Source organism: Chelonia mydas, chromosome 5, assembly GCF_015237465.2.
Source record: "Chelonia mydas isolate rCheMyd1 chromosome 5, rCheMyd1.pri.v2, whole genome shotgun sequence".
Taxonomy (NCBI): domain Eukaryota; kingdom Metazoa; phylum Chordata; order Testudines; family Cheloniidae; genus Chelonia; species Chelonia mydas.
Genome location: NC_051245.2, coordinates 37,776,986 through 37,789,899, shown reverse-complemented (window position 1 = coordinate 37,789,899; position 12,914 = coordinate 37,776,986). Strand labels below are relative to the sequence as shown.

At 41.3% G+C, this 12,914-nt stretch overlaps 1 protein-coding gene across 1 annotated transcript in view; it reads left to right on the top strand.

The window, feature by feature from the left end:
• Nucleotides 1-12,914, top strand: part of ELOVL7 (ELOVL fatty acid elongase 7) — a 48,523-nt gene that overhangs the window by 4,801 nt on the left and 30,808 nt on the right. The window lies entirely within an intron of this gene.

The window sequence follows — 12,914 nt, the reverse complement described above, 5'->3', positions numbered from 1 at the left end:
AGTTTTTAAGGTCAGGCTTGACAAAGCCCTGGCTGGGATGATTTAGTTGGGGATTGGTCCTGCTTTGAGCAGGGGGTTGGACTAAACGACCTCCTGAGGTCCCTTCCAACCCTGATATTCTATGGGGCTGGGAGCATCTCTCTCCCCTCTGTTCCTGCAGGGGCTGTCTTCAGCAGAGAGACTTCCTACAGGGGAAACATTCAGCAGGAAGAAAAGGAGTACTTGTGGCACCTTAGAGACTAACCAATTTATTTGAGCATAAGCTTTCGTGAGCTACAGCTCACTTCATCGGATGCTGTAGCTCACGAAAGCTTATGCTCAAATAAATTGGTTAGTCTCTAAGGTGCCACAAGTATTCCTTTTCTTTTTGCGAATACAGACTAACACGGCTGTTACTCTGAAACCTGTCATTCAGCAGGAAGGCTTTCTGGTAAAAGCCCCCTGCTGGAGCGAAAGGATAAGAATGTTCTTCTTATCCTTCTTCAGTGGCAGCAGCAGCTCTGGCAGACATGGTAGGTTCATTATGTGTAGATTTTCGTGTCTTGGTACTACTGCAGAAAATACACAGCCACAACATGTCATTTGTGAAGTATGAGGCCAGAGAAACTAAATAGATATTTAGAAACCAAACACCTGGAACGAGAACTGTGATGTTTTTCTTTCAAAAACAAAAAGAGTTAAAAGTGGTAATAAAAGTCATGTCTAAAGAATCAGCTGTTCCTCAGAAAGCCTTAAAAGCATCTTAGGTTGTGGTCAAGTAAATTGCAAAAGGCAAACAAACCCTCGCTATTGATGAGATCCTCCTAATTTCAGTGGCAATAGGCATGTAGAATTATGACTGGGAAATGAGCAGTTATGGCACTGAAAACCATTCCTGTGGCAAATAATACCATCCATTGAAGCACTGATGACCTTGCAGAAAATGAGTTGAATGTGTTGAAAGTCAATATTTTGCACTGCAGCTTGATGATTTCACAGATATAACCAACCTGGCTCAGCTTCTTTGTTACATGATATTTGTCAAAGAAGGTACAATAGCTGAAAAACTTTTATTTGGCAAAGCAATATGAGTCCAAACAGCTGGTGAAGAAATATTCAAGATCCTTGATAAATTTGTAGTGGATGAAAGTCTGGGTATTTGGGGCTACGCACTGTAGGGGTAGTAACCATGACTTGAAAGAACAGTGGGGTTGCAGCGTGAGTGAAGAAAGCGCTAACAGTAATTTGGATACACTGCATGGTTTATTGTTAAGCTTTGGTATCAAAGAAATTGCATCCTGAAGTACATAAGGCCCTTGATGTTAATGTTCTAAAATCTCAGGCAGTGAATACACATTGTTTCAGTGTGCTTCCAGCCAATTCTGAGTCTGGATTTTCAGCAGTGATTTCTGTGAAAACTAAACATAAAAATGGTTTAAACTTGGGGGGAGGGATAGCTCAGTGGTTTGAGCATTAGCCTGCTAAACCCAGGGTTGTGAGTTCAATCCTTGAGGGGGCCATTTAGGGATCTGGGGCGAAAACAGGATTGGTCCTGCTTTGAGCAGGGGGTTGGACTAGATGACCTCCTGAAGTCCCTTCCAACCCTGATGTTCTGTGAAAACAACTTAAACTCCAGCACTATCAGATTCAACCCAACACAACTATGAATTTTGAAACACGCCCATTCCTCTCACTAGAAAATTAGACTGTATCTGAACGTGCAAAAAATCCGTTTTCAAATTATCATATTAAAACCATGAATTAGTGTAGAATATATAAGATTATATTAATATTATAATATTAAACTGCATGTAATCGAATAGTCAGAAAAACTCATGTCCCTCTTGAATCTAGTGTCCTGAACTCTTGACTCTAGTAACATGAGACTTTTTTTTTAAACAGAATTTGGTTGTAGGGCGCCACCCAAGATTTAAAATATCTGTTGAAGAGTCGCAGTGTTGTAACAAATTTGGGAACAATGGGATTAGACGATACTTAAACCCTTGCCCAGCAGGATCTGTTTCTAGCACATTGGCGTTTTTACTGAACATATTTGATTTCAACAATATAGACTTATATTACAATGCCGAATACCAACTTAAGTGTCAGGTTTCAGAGTAACAGCCGTGTTAGTCTGTATTCTCAAAAAGAAAAGGAGTACTTGTGGCACCTTAGAGACTAACCAATTTATTTGAGCATAAGCTTTCGTGAGCTACAGCTCACTTGCATCCGATGAAGTAAGCTGTAGCTCATGAAAGCTTATGCTCAAATAAATTGGTTAGTCTCTAAGGTGCCACAAGTACTCCTTTTCTTTTTGCAACTTAGGTGTGTCTTGGTCCTCTCATCAAGGATGTGTTTTGGAAGTATAACAGTCGTCTGTAATGTTCTGATAACATGGCATATCCATCTCCTGATATACTTTTGTTTGGATGAATTTCTTGAGCTATTTATACTTGTCCATCTTGGGGTATGGGGAAGGGAAATCACAGTGCAGTATATCCTAGGAAATGCAATGTTTCTGTGTGGCCAGATCTTACACTGATATAATACAAGGTTCGTCCTTGTATTATATCAGTGTAAGTTGAGCTGTTTAAACTGTGGAGACATAGACGCAGTCCTTTGTGGCATTTAAGTGCTCAGCAAGAGCATAAACATTTAAATTTCAATTGTGTGCTCTTGAGGATTGTGTTATGAAATGGAAAATATCACATACATTTCTCTGATAGACTCATGTCTCAAAACATACCTAACTAAATGTATATATTTTTTATTACTGCATAGTTTTGTCCTGTTAGTTTAGATAACAGTATTTTTTTTAAATCGTTCTTTTAGCAGGGACATTTTAGATGATTAGACCTAGAAAATTTAATGGACACTAACAGTTGTGTACAGCCATGCATGTCTTTTTTTTTTCTTTTGTCCACCTACTTTTTGTTGTTCTCTAGGAAGCCCCTCCCTCTCCTAAACACCACCTACTTTGCATTTTGTTTTAAACTAACCACTGCATATTGATTGATAAGATATTGGACCAAGACAGCAGGCATTGTTGTTTACAGTTGAGTTTGTATAGTGAGAATCAGTTTTTAAAAATGTAATATTGTTTTACATTTTACACACTTGAGTCAGGTTGCAGCTTTGCTTAGTGAAGCAAAAGTTTTGCTCCCTTGAGCACATATGGTACCTTGTATAATGCCTGAGTTCATGGTAGGCTTGACTGTATTCTGATACTGAAAATACGTTCCTCTGCTCCATCTCTCCTGCAAAGACTCATGTGCATGCACAATTCTGTACTTCAACGTTTGTAACTTTAAAACTACTGAACTGATTTTATTCACATTTGAGTGGACTTCAGTACATGAGATCACAAAGCAAGCTAAGCTGGAAGCTTCAGATGGAGTGACCAGAATGTCATTATGATTGGTACATGTGGGCAAAGTGCGCGATCTGTTTTTTAACTCCAAGAATTAAGCTACTTCTGTTCAAACTTGCATGGAAAAAGTCATTTGGACCAAAGCCAAAAATGGAAAATTTTGGCCCCAAAAGAATTGTTCAAGGAAGTTATGAGCATTTGGGGAAAATAATGGACAGGGAATGTTTGAATAGAATCAGGAACTCAATCTGAATTTTCTAGATGGGAAATATAACTTAATGTTTACCTCCTGTGACTGTATAACATCAGCCATGAGATTGCATTTGTTTAGTTTTTTTTCCATTGATCCTATTCTAGTTAGTGCGTTCATTAGACATACAGCTCTATGCACCACTTGATCTGTGAGATGTAGTGATAATGCATGTCAAATGTGGCTGGGGGGAAGGTTTAGTAGAAGTAACTGGCTGAGGGCCCATAGACTTCAGGGTGACTAAGATGTACCAGTCATGTCAAGGCAATCTTGATCTGTATTTCAACTTTTGGTGTTCCAGTTCTGTGCTCCCTGTAACCAACTCCCTCCATCCTCTGGGTCTTGAGCTTTTCCCTATGCTCCAACAAATTGCAACCAGCATCTTCACAGAACTCTCTTGAGCAGTGGGGTAATGGGTCTTCCATGATTATGACTTATTGACATTTCACCTTTCCAAAGATGAGAAGTGAGTTTTGTTCTTTCCGGAAGGTCTAGCAATGACTAACTCTAGTTTAAAATGAACAGGACTCTGCTGAGTTACTTTATATTTTTTTATTAGAAGAAAATAGAGATGAGCATAAACATGCCATAGACTAATATTAATGAATATCACTAGATGGGCTAGAAAGTTTCTAGTGTTGCACTTTCTCAAAATCCTATATAGAACTTGTCTTGATCTCAGCCATCTGTGTCCAGCTACCAGTGTAGCTGCATTGATGCAATGGCCTAGGCCCCAGTGCAGACAAACTAAGATGTTAATTTGCGCTGCTGCTTAAACCTAGCTTGAAATAAGCATAAACTGAATTGGTGCAAATCATAGCTTATAGCGCATTACTCTGTTTACGTTAGGTTTAGACTGTGGAGCTGCAATGGTTGCTGGCCACCAGTGGTTGTAAGTGGGTCAAATCCACATTATAGATAAGACCTTAACATAAAGTCACTTATAATCCCTCTCACAAGGGTGTTGGCATCTGTCTCTGACTCTGCCTTCTCCATTCCACGAGATAATTCTGTGTTTTATGGCAATTGTATTTTTTTGTTCTTCCTACAGCTGCTACTCATTGAGCTGTAGCTCACGAAAGCTTATGCTCAAATAAATTTGTTAGTCTCTAAGGTGCCACAAGTACTCCTTTTCTTTTTGCGAATACAGACTAACACGGCTGCTACTCTGAATCCTATATCTTGGCAGCTACAGAAGAGTTCTTACACATTATACCACCTTCCCCAAAACCAGTTTATGAAGATTTATGGCATGATTTTCACAAGTGCTGTGTACCCAGAGATCCCATTGACATTAGTGAAGTTTGTGGGTACAAGATAGTTTTGAAAATGAAGCTGCTCATCTTTACCACATCATAGGAATCACTGATAAGTAATCTCTGCCCATAGGTGTATCCCAGGTTTGCATATCTCTCACTATGTAAGGAATGCAGCACCCTTGTAGTAACAACTTGACTATCTGTTTCATTCTTCTGCTAAATGATGGGTAAACAGAAACTAAGGATTCCCCCAGTTCTCAATAACAAACAGTTCTTGCTGTTGTATTGATTGGATGTGGAACTCAAAGATGGAATTAGTCACCTATTTACTACCACAACACTTAATAATTTTAGGTGGAAGGTTTTTCAAATGGACTTTTGTTCACTTATAAGCAACCAATCAAAAATATCCTCTAAAAATGATTAAACATGCACTAAATAAAAGCAATTATGACACATACCTGGAAATCAAAAGTTAAAGGAATATAAATTTTGGAGAAATTCCTTCCTCTTTTGCACGGAGTGTTTCTCTATCTAGATTTTTCCCATAGCCTCTGGATAATACCAAATGTGCTTCTTGGATAAGTTGGGGGGGGGGGAGCAGAAAAGAGAGAGAGCTTGTTAACTGTTGACCCACAATTTAGTTTTAAAATGAATTGGCCTCTGAGGACAGATGTGATTAAACTCCTACAGGAGGAAGAGATGGAGGATAGAAAAGGTCAGTCTCTGTTTGCTTCACTGGCTTGTTGTTTGGACAGATCTATCATAAACAGGACCTCTAGTCTCCGAATCACAGCTCAGCTACCCATGTTGGGATGATGTGAGGTGGTCGTCTAGTGTCTTTCCACAAGTTCTCACATCCGTGCAGTGTTTAGCTGCCATGTTGATCACAGCAGTGGTACAAAGAAGCTGAGTCTGTTCCAAGACTGACCAATTTAGACATTCTTTAAAAGGCAGAAAAGATAGTGGATAAAATCGAATGGGGTTTAATGATATGCTACAAAGAGGTAATGAGAATTATAAAGCTTACGTGAGTCTTGGTGGTAAGCGTCCCTGGCTTGATCTCTGGTTTTCTCATAGTATGCGTATAGCCAGGATGTATGAAGAAACCCATGAAAGGTGTTGTGGATTGATATCTGCATGTTCATTCCACATGCTTCCCCAAAAGAAGTGCCCAGCAGGGAAATGGTTGACTCAGTGTCATAGAATCATAGAATATCAGGGTTGGAAGGGACCCCAGAAGGTCATCTAGTCCAACCCCCTGCTCGAAGCAGGACCAAGTCCCAGTTAAATCATCCCAGCCAGGGCTTTGTCAAGCCTGACCTTAAAAACCTCTAAGGAAGGAGATTCTACCACCTCCCTAGGTAACGCATTCCAGTGTTTCACCACCCTCTTAGTGAAAAAGTTTTTCCTAATATCCAATCTAAACCTCCCCCATTGCAACTTGAGACCATTACTCCTCGTTCTGTCATCTGCTACCATTGAGAACAGTCTAGAGCCATCCTCTTTGGAACCCCCTTTCAGGTAGTTGAAAGCAGCTATCAAATCCCCCCTCATTCTTCTCTTCTGCAGACTAAACAATCCCAGCTCCCTCAGCCTCTCCTCATAAGTCATGTGCTCTAGACCCCTAATCATTTTTGTTGCCCTTCGCTGGACTCTCTCCAATTTATCCACATCCTTCTTGTAGTGTGGGGCCCAAAACTGGACACAGTACTCCAGATGAGGCCTCACCAGTGTCGAATAGAGGGGAACGATCACGTCCCTCGATCTGCTCGCTATGCCCGTACTTATACATCCCAAAATGCCATTGGCCTTCTTGGCAACAAGGGCACACTGCTGACTCATATCCAGCTTCTCGTCCACTGTCACCCCTAGGTCCTTTTCCGCAGAACTGCTGCCTAGCCATTCGGTCCCTAGTCTGTAGCGGTGCATTGGATTCTTCCATCCTAAGTGTAGGACTCTGCACTTATCCTTATTGAACCTCATCAGATTTCTTTTGGCCCAAACCTCCAATTTGTCTAGGTCCTTCTGTATCCTATCCCTCCCCTCCAGCGTATCTACCACTCCTCCCAGTTTAGTATCATCCGCAAATTTGCTGAGAGTGCAATCCACACCATCCTCCAGATCATTTATGAAGATATTGAACAAAACCGGCCCCAGGACCGACCCCTGGGGCACTCCACTTGACACCGGCTGCCAACTAGACATGGAGCCATTGATCACTACCCGTTGAGCCCGACAATCTAGCCAGCTTTCTACCCACCTTATAGTGCATTCATCCAGCCCATACTTCCTTAACTTGCTGACAAGAATACTGTGGGAGACCGTGTCAAAAGCTTTGCTAAAGTCAAGAAACAATACATCCACTGCTTTCCCTTCATCCACAGAACCAGTAATCTCATCATAAAAGGCGATTAGATTAGTCAGGCATGACCTTCCCTTGGTGAATCCATGCTGACTGTTCCTGATCACTTTCCTCTCATGTAAGTGCTTCAGGATTGATTCTTTGAGGACCTGCTCCATGATTTTTCCAGGGACTGAGGTGAGGCTGACTGGCCTGTAGTTCCCAGGATCCTCCTTCTTCCCTTTTTTAAAGATTGGCACTACATTAGCCTTTTTCCAGTCATCCGGGACTTCCCCCGTTCGCCACGAGTTTTCAAAGATAATGGCCAAGGGCTCTGCAATCACAGCCGCCAATTCCTTCAGCACTCTCGGATGCAACTCGTCCGGCCCCATGGACTTGTGCACGTCCAGCTTGGACATTTGGTGTCCTACCAAAATGTCCAATTAAATGTCTTTTATTGTCCCCAAGTATAAGCACTGTTCACCAGTAGACCTTAATGATACTGACCTCCTTGTAAAATGCTTCATCCCTATTTTACAGAGACCTATTCATTATATTTCAAGTCCACCAACATAGTAACTTGTAATCTCGTCGGGCACCTTGGAGATTGGTTTTTAGTCTAGACAAATCCAGTCAGCACATTGTTTTCTAACTCATCTAGACCTTTTTTCAGTATTATCGTTACAGTATGTAACCTGTTTATGGATTAAAATGTTTGTGCTTCATAAGTAGAAGACCAGTATTTTCCTATGAGTGTAGTGGTCAACAACTGTGTTTTGACATAAACAGTGCATATTGTCTTTCAGTGCAGCTTTTACATTTGCCCCCTGAATTGAGTACGGTATCAGACACTGGTGCTTTGCTTAAATATTAGTGATGTGTGCAGTCTAGAAATACCAGTCATCAATCATGTTTTCATATATTGCCAACAGCCCCAGAAATACTGAGACCATAAGAGACACAAGGTGGGTGAGGGAATATCTTTTGTTGGACCAGCTTCTGTAGGTCCGAGAGACAAGCTTTTGAGCCCCCTTGTCTCTGTAATATCTTGGGACTGACATGACTACAACAACAGTGAGACTAATAAGAACATCCATGCTTTGGTGAAGTTCTTCATTATGTTTACTCTCATAGGAGTATACGTAGAGTATTGTGTCTGTGTGTTGGTTGATAGTCTAGCCAGTGGGTTCTCATTTTGTACTTTCGCTTAAACTTAATTTAGTTTATTTAAAATAATTTAACTTAAGTGTTTAATTCTGACCATTCTTATAAACTGTACACGTTTCGCTAGCGTTTCTTTCATTTAGACTGTCAGTGCTAGCAGACTTCACAGTAAAAAAAAGTCCAGTCCTGTATAGAGTAGAGTTTATATCATTCCTACCACCAATGAAGCTGTACTGATGATGAATTAAATTAACGGAGTTGGTCAGTGTAGATGCAGACGTATTGTTCTGCTTTATACTTTGTTGTTTTTCAGACATGGGGGAGTAAGGAAAACCCCCAACCCCCGCTTCACTAGTTTCATCAGCATCGGCAGAATCTAAGCTTTTAATTTAAAATTAAAGATTTTTATCCCCTGTGGTTGTGAAGAAAACCTTCTACATAGGAACTGAGGCTTTGGCTACACTTGCATGTTATACCACAATAAAGCCTCCCAGAGCGCTCTACCTTACTCCCTGTCCACACTGGCAAGGCACGTAGAGTGCTCTGACTCCCTGGCTGGAGCGCTCCTGGTACTCCACCTCCCCAAAAGGATTAACAGCTGTTGCGCATTGGCTGAGACGCTCCAGCTCCAGTGTAAACGGGGAGTAACGTTGTTATGCACTGATTGACCTCTGGAAACTCCCCATAAGCCTTTTAACTGAAGCGTCCTCTCTTGTTTTGTTGTGAACTCGGGACGCGGAAGTTCCGTTTCAAAGCTCTGTTTCGGGGGGGGCTGCTTATCAAAAAAACAAACACAGCTACTGTGCTTTGAGTGAGAGGTAGGCAGGGGGGCTCCGTTTGGAGTGCTGACAGCTAATGTTTGCTTGGGGGGGGGAAGGAGGGTTGGGGTCTGTTTCGGGGAGCGGCTGCTTATCTTGTCTATGAGAAAAAAAGAAACAGCTGCCATTTGCTTTCAGTGAGAGAGAGAGGCGGCGGAGGGAGGGGGGTCTGTACTTACTTACAAGACAGTGTGCTGACACACTCTCAGCGCCCCAAAAACCCACTCTCTCTCCCCCCATGCTCCCTGTCACACTCCACCCCACCCCCATTTGAAAAGCACATTGCAGCCACTTGAATGCTGGGATAGCTGCCCATAATGCACCGCTCCCAGTGCAGCTGCAAATGTGGCCATGACAGTGCACTGGCAGCTGTCAGTGTGGACAGACTGCAGTGATTTCCCTACTCAGCTGTGCGAAGGCAGGTTTAACTCACAGCACTGTAAATCTGTAAGTGTAGCCAAGGCCTGATTTAAAACTAGTGTTGAATCTGCTGCAGCCAGAGAACCTGAAACAGTACCCATAAGATATGTGAACTCAGCTTTTCTCAGCCTATCCCTACCACTTTACATTGGTGGGGTATTAGACTGCCTCTGAAAGATAACTTAAATATTGATCTTGTTAACAATTGACTTTATAGGCAGGAGGCGAGGGGACCATGAGCTGATCCCTTCACATCCCAGGAGGCACATAAGAACATAAAATCCATTGGATTTGCAGAGAACGAGAGTGAATAGTAAAGTATGACTAAAATGAAGTATGTGTTGTCTATTTCTGCCATTTACTGCTGCTTTTACTTATTAATCTAATTGTCAGATTAGGTGCTTGCAGGAAAAGTGCCTCCCTGTTCATTGCTTTTTTGAGTATATTTCAACAAATTAACTACAGTCAACTTGAACAACCAACTGCTGTGTACTATATGTACCTGTAAGCATCAGGTCTCTTGAGTACCAGCAACAGAGGATATTGGCGGAGAAAGGAGGCTGTTCCCAATGCTATTACTGAAACTCTTTCCTAGTGTAACAAAACTTTTTAGCAACATCTGCTCATTGTGAATATTTGCTACTCTGCCTCCAACTCCAGCTACTGCAGAATGTTCTTTGCCTTGTTCCTTTAGGTGAAATATTGTTGATGTGCTACAATGAATAAGAGCTCTAAATGGACTAGCTTTTGATGTATGTTTAAAAGTTGTTCCAAGATAGCAATGAACTGATAGAAAACTTGCCTTTTTGTAAGGCCACAAGACCTGGAAGATTATTGCTGGTCTAAAATTTTAGATGTGCTATTCACTATCTGTTGTAAAGATGCAGCTAAAGTGCAGAACATTTGCATAATGCTCCTTACTTGTATACTGTTCCCTCTCCCTCCATCCATTGTGATACTGGATTTGCCACTCTTGGGCTGTCATGGGATACTATAGCAAATTATTTTCTAAAATAAATAAGCGTAATGCAGCAGCCCAGCACCATCTGTTCTGTCTATTAAATCAGTTACCTTGTATCACAATTCGGAGCTAGCTGCATCTCTTTCCCTTATGGTTTCTTCTGAGTGCACCGCCTTCAGATATGGATCTTTCCTTTGTCTTCCTAGGGTAGAACCCTGTGATTCTCCCACCCTCGTACTAGGCCCAGAGCTACAGTCCCCTGTGCACCACAAAGAGTACTCAGCAGGACCAACTGGATTTGGTACCTGTCTCTCTTCCCTTTTGGGAGCTGTGACCAGTGGTGAATACAGTGATCCCAAACAGCTGCCTTAACAATAGGATAATCTCTTCTTGAATGTTAAGGAAAAGTTAGCATATGTGACTCCATTTTGGTTTGGGGCCCACCATTGTTGAAAAGCAAGCACATCATGCACCAGGAGGAGTGTTTCTTAGATACTGCATGAAATATTAAAACGAATGACAACTTTGAAAAAACCAACTGAATAATAACAGGTTAGAGTTTAGCTTAAACCGTTAGCAATATTAAATTCTAAGGCAAGTCTGGCATTTCAAACAAGTAATCTTTCTGATTCAGAGCAAAAATTAAAGCTTTTTTTTATTTTTTATTTTTTTTTAATTTCCTGCAGAAAGGAAATTCTGCAAATATTTCAATTCAGAAAAATCAAACATTTTGGATTTATTCTCCTCTGCCACCAAATGAAACAGAGCAGCTGGCTGCTTCTGGCTCCTGGGGATTCCCCAGACTCCAGGAGTCAGAGGAGTCCCCCACTGTGGAGCACAGAGCCTAGAAGCCCTGAGAATCCCATCTTGAGCTGTGGCTTTGAGCTACCAGGCTCTCTGTTGTGGAGCCTAGATCTTGACAGCCCCGTTTAAAACTAGAGCTTCCAGTCTCCTGGCTCTGTGGCAGGGAGCTGGAAAACCTGGGATCTCCAGTGGCCCAGTAGGTAAGCTGGTGGAGGAACAATGCAGATTTCTGTCAAAGCACTGTCTGTATTTCATTTAGAGTTTGTTGAAACCACACTGAAACACTCTGGTTTTGAAGAATTGGCATTTTCAGATGAAAAACTGTTCTGGGAAAAGTCCTGACCAGCTCTAGTTATGACTCTTAATTGCAAACCATTTAATTTAGAAGTAATTCTGGAGTTCTTCAGTTCTCCTGAGTGCTTGGCTACACTAGTGGGGGGAGGCCATGGAAGCACTGAGACAGAACTTGTTGCTGTCTTTCCTCTATTAGCTTTACTTTTTCTACACTTAACTAAGTTAACCAGAACTAAAAAATATAACTGAAGAGACACTAGCCAACGTGGCCAAGAGTTGAAATATTCCACAATTAGAAAAAAGACAGAGGGAAAACTGAACTGCTCTCAATAAAACCAGCAGTTACAGCCAGCACCCAATTGAAATTTAGAATCAGTTACACAGTACAAATAATACGGCTAGTCCGCATATTGCGGATGATCTTCATTTGTGTGCTCTGTGACGTGAGGTGATGATGCAGTTAAAATAGCATAACTACTTGACCTTATAAGAAAGAAAGGGTGGAGTTAATGTTTTCTGGGTAATGCTGATAATGTTTGAAGTGTTTAGATTTAATTGCCTTTTGAGCTTTGTCCTTTGCACACAACTATGACTATGCTCTTCCGTTGAAGTGACACTATGAACATCAGAATTTGCACCCGTGTCATGACACTTAAGTATTAAGGCTGCCCCTTAGGCCCTGATCTTGTAATCAACATGGGTAGACCCTCGTGGTTTTGCAAAATCCATTGAATTCAGTTGGGCTCTATCTGTACCCATGTGGGTCTGCAGGATCAGGGCCTCAGATTCTAAGTTGTCAAGACAAGAGAAAGCATCTTTCATTTTGTATGGCATTGAACACATTGAGGCACTGGTCCTTGTTAGGGCCTTTAAACGCTATGGTCATACAAATATTTGACACTGAAAGAGATTATGATAAAAGCGTGTGTCTGCTTCGTATAGTCAGTTTTGCTGCTTGCATGGATCTTTCACTCAACAGGGCAGAAGAATTTTTTCCCGAAACAATTGGATTGTAAAAAACCCCCAAACATTTATCATGGGGTTGCAAATATTTGTGTTTAAATTGCCTTGGTGGGGTATTTTTAATTTATTTTTAAAAAGAGATATTTTTAGTAGCCCTTTTACACTAAATGTTATGTAGGGGGAATAAAGGAGGATAAAGAATGACAAATATTTGTCATGTGGGTTGTTTAAGCAAAGAATGTCAGAAATTTTGTGCTCCCTTTTTAAAAAAGCAATAGCTATCTATGC